A 7167-nucleotide genomic window follows, 5' to 3' on the forward strand; every position below is an offset into this window, starting at 1 on the left:
TTCCACCTTTCAGCATGTAATTAATTATATAAGCAGTGTGGGCCTGACTACACATGAACACAGACCTGGAGTATATGTGCTTTTCTTAAGATCCTCTAGAAAAGCTGTGGGAAAATGTCATCCTGGGAAAGACTGATTACTGTGAGAAGATGATGATGGTAAAATTTGTGGAAATAACCATTTAGGCTACTCACAGTATTTGATTGGTAAGAGCCTCTTTAGAAGAGGAAAAGTAATTACACATATCAACAGGAAAAATGCATAAATGTGTCTACAGGAATATCAGCTTTCTATAGGTAAAAGCATTGGGTAGATCATTACAATTTCTGAAAGTAGTGAGAGGGGAAAGTTGGCACCAGTTAGAAATTTGAGCTGACCTTCATGCTAGGAAAGGAGAAATTGTAAAAAAGATAAAATATAAAAGATAAATTTCTATAATGAATATTCAAAGAGCTAATACACATTTATTAAATATTTTAATTTATAAGAAAGATGTTCAAAAGGATTATAATACATATTTGTAACAATCAAGTATTTAAAAGAAAATTTTAAAAACTGCTAAATAATTCTGAGAAGTAACAATGTGCTATATTTGAATAAAACTAAGAGAAAATGAGCATGGCTGTTTGAAATTATTTTATGAATCTCAAAAAAGAGAAAGGTTATGTTTGTGAACTAATCCATCCCTGTGGGCATGAGTCCCTTTTGCTGGATTATGTCCGTGAGGTGTGACTCAAGTTGAGTCTCTCCCCTCTTGCTATGTCTGATATAAAGAGAGACACAGAAGGAAAAGGAAGCTGTGGTATTTGATCCTGCAATGTGAGAGAAAGGACTCCAGTTTTGTCCTCAGCTGAGCTGCAAAGAGAGGACCTTGAGAAGCCCAAAGGACTGAGACCCAGGGAGAGATGAGCCATATGCCTGAAAGCTTGCAGCTGAACTTGAGAAGAAAACCGAGCAGCTTAGACTGATAGAGGAGGCCTGGAAAAACCAAGCCCTATGCCTGCTTACCCTTGGCTGAGCTCCAGGAAACAGTAGATTCTGGAGGGGAAGGCAGAAACTTTGGCAGAGGTCAGCAACCATCTTGATTCACAATGTGGCAGCTGATGTTCATGAGAAAGCATCTCTGCTGATGTCATATTTGCAGGTTTGATGTCTCAGAATTGAAGCTTTTGCTCCAAATAAATCCCCATTATAGAAGCCAACACATTTATGGTACTTTGTATCAGCAACTCTTTGGCAAACTCAAACAATGAAAAATATTACAATTTTTAGAAATTGTCCCATTAGTTAAATGAATTCAATTCAAGGGTTTCTCAGAAAAGAACAGGAACATCATGAAATAGAATGGATCCATGGAGAATGACTTTACCGCTTATTATAATCTACTGGAAATGGAGAGTAAAACATTAAATTTATAGTATCCTTGGTAAGGAATGTCATGGTAACAATGAATTATCAATGTGAATGATTCTTGTGGAATCAAAGAGGGCAAACTTGGAATTTTGCACCTTCTCCATTGGTTTGCACTGACTTCTGGCTTGTTCTGACTGACCACATCTAAATTTCTTTTGCTTATATGGACTCCATCCATATACACTATTCTGCCCCTCCCCCCTGATTCAAGTTATCCTAATCTAAATAAGATATTCAACGATCTTATTCACAAATGAGTTCACACTCTCACTAATAACATATTCAGAGGTTCTGTTTACAAATGAGTTCATATGTGCAGTAATGAAAATTATGACTTGAATGTATTGGTGTTCAATACAATTTAGGTATTTTGTTGAGGATTTTAGTAGCCATGCTCATTAAAGTGATTTGTCTGTACTTTTCTTGAAGCATCTTTATTTGGTTTTGGTATTAGGGTGACATTGGCATCATAGAATGAGTTAGGAGTGTTCCCTCCACTTCTAATTTTTGGAAGAGTTAAAGCAGGATTGGCATTTGTTCTTTCTTACATGATTGGTAGAATTCATCTATGAAGCCATATGGTCCTGTGTTTTTTGTTGGGAGATTTTGATGACTAATTCAGTCTTGTTACGTGTGATTGGTCTGTTGAGTTCATCATTTTCTTCTTTCATCAATGTAGGCTGCTTGGGTGTCTAGGAATTTGTCCATTTCTTCTAAGTTATCCATCTTGTTGGCATGCAATTTTTCAAAGTATCTTCTTATGATAAATTATTTCTGAGGATCAGTGGTGATATCTCCTCCCTTATTTTTTATTTTATGTATTTGCATCTTCTCTCTTTTTAAATTTTTGTTAGCCTAGTTTAAGGTTTGTCAATTTTATTAATCTTCTCAAAGAACCAGATTTTGTAATTTTTTCTAGTGTTTTTAAATTTTCAATTTCATCTAGCTCTTCTCTAATGTTTGCTATTTCCCTCTTTCTGCTTATTTTGAGATTAGTTAGTAGTTCTTTTCTAGTTCATCCTGGTGTGGAGTTAGGTCTTTGATTTTAGCTCTTCTTTTTTAATATAGGCATTTATGGTTCTACATTTCCCTCTCAGTACTGCTTTTGCTGCATCCCCTATGTTTTAAAATGTCATTTTCTCATTTTTATTCATTTCAAGGAAGTTACTGATTTCTTTTGAAGAGATATATGCACGCCAATGTTCATAGTGGCCAAAAGTGGCCAAAAGTTGGAAGTAACTGAAGTGTCTATGAACAGATGTATGGATTAGCAAATTGTGGTATATACATACTATGAAATATTATTCAGCTGTAAGAAGAAATGCAGTATGAACATATGGGACAACATGGGTGAATCTTTAAGATCTGTTGTGGAATGAAGTAAGCCAGTCACTGAAGGACAATTTTTATGTAACCTCATTGATATGATTTAATTACATTGAGCAGAGCTAGTGTCTGGAAGATAGGTTATTAGGAGACAGAAAGGACTCAGTATGGGCAAAACCTAAAATAAGGTGAATGGGGTGGTTGGGCAGTGGATGGGGTGATGCTGATACAGGGATGTGGGGGGTCAAAGGTGCTGAAATGTCAGGGGGAATAAGGTGGGGGGGGTTGAGTTGGAGTATCCATGGAAGGGCTGGAAGAAGAAACAAGGTGCAACCTGGGGATTTGTAGGTCTGTGGTTAAAAATACATGACTGGGGGAAACGGACTTGGCCCAGGGTTTAGGGCGTCCGTCTACCACATGGGAGGTCTGTGGTTCAAACCCCGGGTCTCCTTGACTCCTGTGAAGCTGGCCCATGCACAGTGCTGATGTGCGCAAGGAGTGCCCTGCCACGCAGGGGTGTCCCCCGTGTAGGGGAGCCCCACGTGCAAGGAGTGCTCCCCATAAGGAGAGCCGCCCAGTGCGAAAGAAAGTGCAGCCTGCCCAGGAATGGCGCCACCCACACTTCCCGTGCCACTGATGACAACAGAAGTGGACAAAGAAACAAGATGCAGCAAATAGACACAGAGAACAGACAACCAGGGGAGGGGGGGGGAATTAAATAAATAAATAAATCTTACAAAAAAAATACATGATGGAAATGTTCTTTTGTCAAATAGTGCAGGGAAGGCTTACTGGTAAAAGGCATCAGGGTGGGGGCATATATGACATAGGGCACACCTGGGGCATGCACCTATGGGATCTAAAAATGTTCATCTTGTCATAGTGTGTTATCTCAGTGGGTAGAGCCCCACACAATAAACAAAAATATATTCAACTCCCATTTAGGGGAGTCCTGCTGTGTTCTCAATTAGAGGGGCAAGGATCTCCAAAAAAAAAAGTCAATGCCTAGTAAAAGTCCAGTATGTCAAGCCCTCAATATTAATGTATGTAACTATGAACCTTATTCTGCAAAAATTGAAACTTAGTGGTTTCCATAGTTTCTGAGGGAAGAGAAAGGGCATTTTTAGGTTATTGGAATTGTTCTGCATGATCTTGTAATGATGGATACAGGGCATTTTAAATTTTTTCAAAACCTATGAAAGTGTATGGTGCAAAATGTAAACCATAATGTAAACCATCGACCATGGCTAGTAGCAATGCTTTAATATTTGTTCATCAATTGTAACAAAGGATTCTGTGGTGGTAATGCCCGCTCTAATTGAGAGGGAGCATAATGTAGGCATTCTTAGCTGTACATTTCCCTCTGAACACTGTTGCTGCTGTCTCTCATACATTTTGGTATGTAGTACTTAATTTTCATTATTTCAAACTTTTAAAAAATTTTCCTTATGATTTGTGATTAGACTCCTTCATGGTTTAAGAGAATGTTTGTTTAATTCCCTCCTGTTTGAGAATATTGCAGTTTTCCTTCTGTTGTTGATGTCAAGCTTCATTTCGTTGTTGTCAGTGGAAAGACTGTAAAACGTCAATCATTTGAAGATTATTGAAACATTTTGTGGCCTAAAATATGGTCTATACTGAAGAATGTTCAATGCTCACTCGAGAAGATTGTGTGTTTTGTCATTGTTGGGTGCAATGTATTAGATAAGACTGTTAGTTCTAGTTATTTTATAGTGATGTTCAAGTACTCTATTTCTGGTTAATCCTACCTAAAAATCTACCTTTTATGGGAAATGAGATCTTAAGCTCTACAGCTATTATTACAAAACTGTCTTTTCCACTATAATTCTGTTACTGTTTGGTTCAGATATTTTGGGGCTCTGCTGTTTGGTATGTATCTGCGTATATTTGTTATGTTCTATTGATGCATTATTTTCTCAATTTATAATATCCTTTTTTGTCTTATAAAAATTTTCACTTAAAATATATTTTATCCAATATTATTATAGTCACTCTATTTCTCTTTGGTTACTATATGCATGGAATATTTTCATCCATCATTTCATATTCAACTTATTTGTGTCATTAGCTCTAAATTGATTATTTTTAAAAAACTGATTCTTTTATAGAGAAGATAAAGTCGTGTCATGTGTTTTTTAAAAAGCCGACCGACCCTCGTCGCCTCCACCCTCCAGCCTGCAGCCAGCGCACCGCTGCCTGCGTGCGCCCGCCCAGCCTCGCCCGCGCCGCCCACACCAGCCAGGCCAGCTCCCCAGCCGCGCGCTCCTCCTCCCGCCGCGCCTTCCGCGGGGCCAGGCTTCCCGCTCGGTCCGGCTGCGCTCGCCTGTGTTCCCGCGCGCGGGCTTCGCACCGAGGGCTGCTCGAGGTCGGTGACGTCCCGCGTGCACCAGGTGTCGCGCACGTCAGGCAGGGCCTGGGGGCTGGGGTCCTGGGGGCCGCCAGCGGGGGCCAGCCCGCGTGCCCTTCTCTTACGGCGCGGGCGAGCTGCTGGGCTCCTCACTGGTCGACGCCACGAGTTTCTGACCACGCGCTACAAGGAGAAAGTGGAGCCGCAGGAGCTCAACAACTCTTTCGCCAGCTGCATGGAGAAAGGGCGCTTCCTGGAGCAGCAGAACGCAGCGCTCGAGGTGACTGTCTCAAGGGCCAGGAGGCCACGCGCGTTGCCAGCTCTACGAGGAGTTGCTGCGCAAGCTGCGGGGCCAGGTGGAGGCGCTCCCCAACTGGCACATCCACGTCAAGTGCGACCTGCTCCACGACCTGCAGCAGCTCAAGGTGAAGCTGCAGAGAACAATTTGGCTGCCTTCTCAGCAGATGTAGATGCAGCCACTCTAGTTCGTATTGACCTGGAGCTCAGAATCGTGTCTCTCAAGGAGATGATCACTTTCCTTAAGAAAGTGCACGAAGAGAACAGAGAGCTGCAGGTCCAACTCCAGGTGGAGATGGACATGTTCATGCCAGACCTCACCTCCGCCCTCAGGGACATCCAGGTTCAGTACGCGACCATCGCTGTTCGGAACATCTCTAAGGCGAGGAGTAGAACAAGTCAAAAGTGTCCCACCTGACCCAGGCAGCCAACAAGAACAGTGAGCCCTGCGTCAAGTAGGAGGTGGTGGAGTACCAGCACCAGATCCAGTCCTACACCTGTGAGGTCCACCCCCCAAGGGCACTAAAGATTCCCTGATGAGGCAGACATGGGAGCTGGAGCACCGTTCTGCCAGTGAGGCCAGCAGTTACCAGGACAACATTGCAGGCCTGGAGGAGGAGATCTGGCACCTCAAGCATGAGATGGCCAGCCACCTGTGAGTACCAGGACCTGCTCAACATCAAGATGGCCCTGGACGTGGAGACTGCTACCTACCAGCAGTTGCTGGAGGATGAGGACATCAGGGCAACCTCCCATCCAGACCTTTTGTGCCCTCAACTTCCAAGAAAGGAGCCCTGAACAAAGGGGTTCCGATGTCCACACCAAGAAGATGGTGATGATCAAGACCATCGAGACCTAGAATGGGGAGGTCATCAGTGAGGCCGCACAGCAGTGACACGAGGTGCTCTAAAGCCACCAGAGACAGTCCTCTCCCCATGCTCCCTCACTGCTTCCTTCCCTAGGACATCACACCCAGCCACCAGCCTTCCCTCACAGCCTCTGGCCCCTCCTCACTGACCCCTTGCCATGGCCCCCATAGGGAACATGGCCCATCCCTGCCCACCCCCAGGGGTGCCCCAGCCATCTGCTGATTGTTGGAAGGCTCCTGGGTGCCCTCCCTCCCTGCCCCCTCAGGGCGGCCCTTTTCCTGGGCCAGGGGGGATGGAGCCAAGGCCAGAGTGGTGACACTGCCCCTGGCACCTCTGAGCCTCTAGCTCCAGCTCTGGTTTTGGAAAGGGCCCCAGCACACAGCATTGGGACACCCCAGGATGAGGATCGAGTCCCACGTACCCTCACTACTACCCAGCCAGGGCCAGAGAGAGAGAGAGACAAAAGGGCCACTTCCTCCGGAAGTGGGCAGGTAACCAGGGGGACCAGCCCTCTCTAGAGTCTGTCCCCCCTGGTCCCTTAGTTTCCCTTCCCTCTTCCCACCCTTGCCCCAGGATGGACTTAGAAAAAAGTGGCTACAAGAAGGAACCCCTGAAGGTGTCAGGTGTGTGAGCAGGAAATTCAGGAGAGAAGGTGGGTGAGATACTGGAGAAAGGAGAAGAGAGAGGCAGAGGGTGGTCTTAGGAAGGTAAAGGGGCACCCACCTCCCTGTGTCTGCCCCTTCCATGCTGCCAGGCTCTGGATGGAACAATAAAGACATGCACAAGCCTAGCCCACCTCCTGATGTCTTGTCTGCCTGGTCTCTGGGTCCCCAGGGTCCTGTCACTCCACCCCTCTGGATTGACTGTGTGCTCCCTCTTGCCCTGCCAGGCTTT

The 7167-nt window shown here is 44.6% G+C and overlaps 1 pseudogene; it reads left to right on the plus strand.

Moving 5' to 3' along the window:
- Positions 1 to 4886: 4886 nt before the first annotated feature.
- On the plus strand, positions 4887 to 6314 carry LOC131276985 (desmin pseudogene; annotated as a pseudogene).
- Positions 6315 to 7167: the final 853 nt, after the last annotated feature.

This window comes from Dasypus novemcinctus, chromosome 31 (assembly GCF_030445035.2).
Source record: "Dasypus novemcinctus isolate mDasNov1 chromosome 31, mDasNov1.1.hap2, whole genome shotgun sequence".
NCBI lineage: Eukaryota > Metazoa > Chordata > Mammalia > Cingulata > Dasypodidae > Dasypus > Dasypus novemcinctus.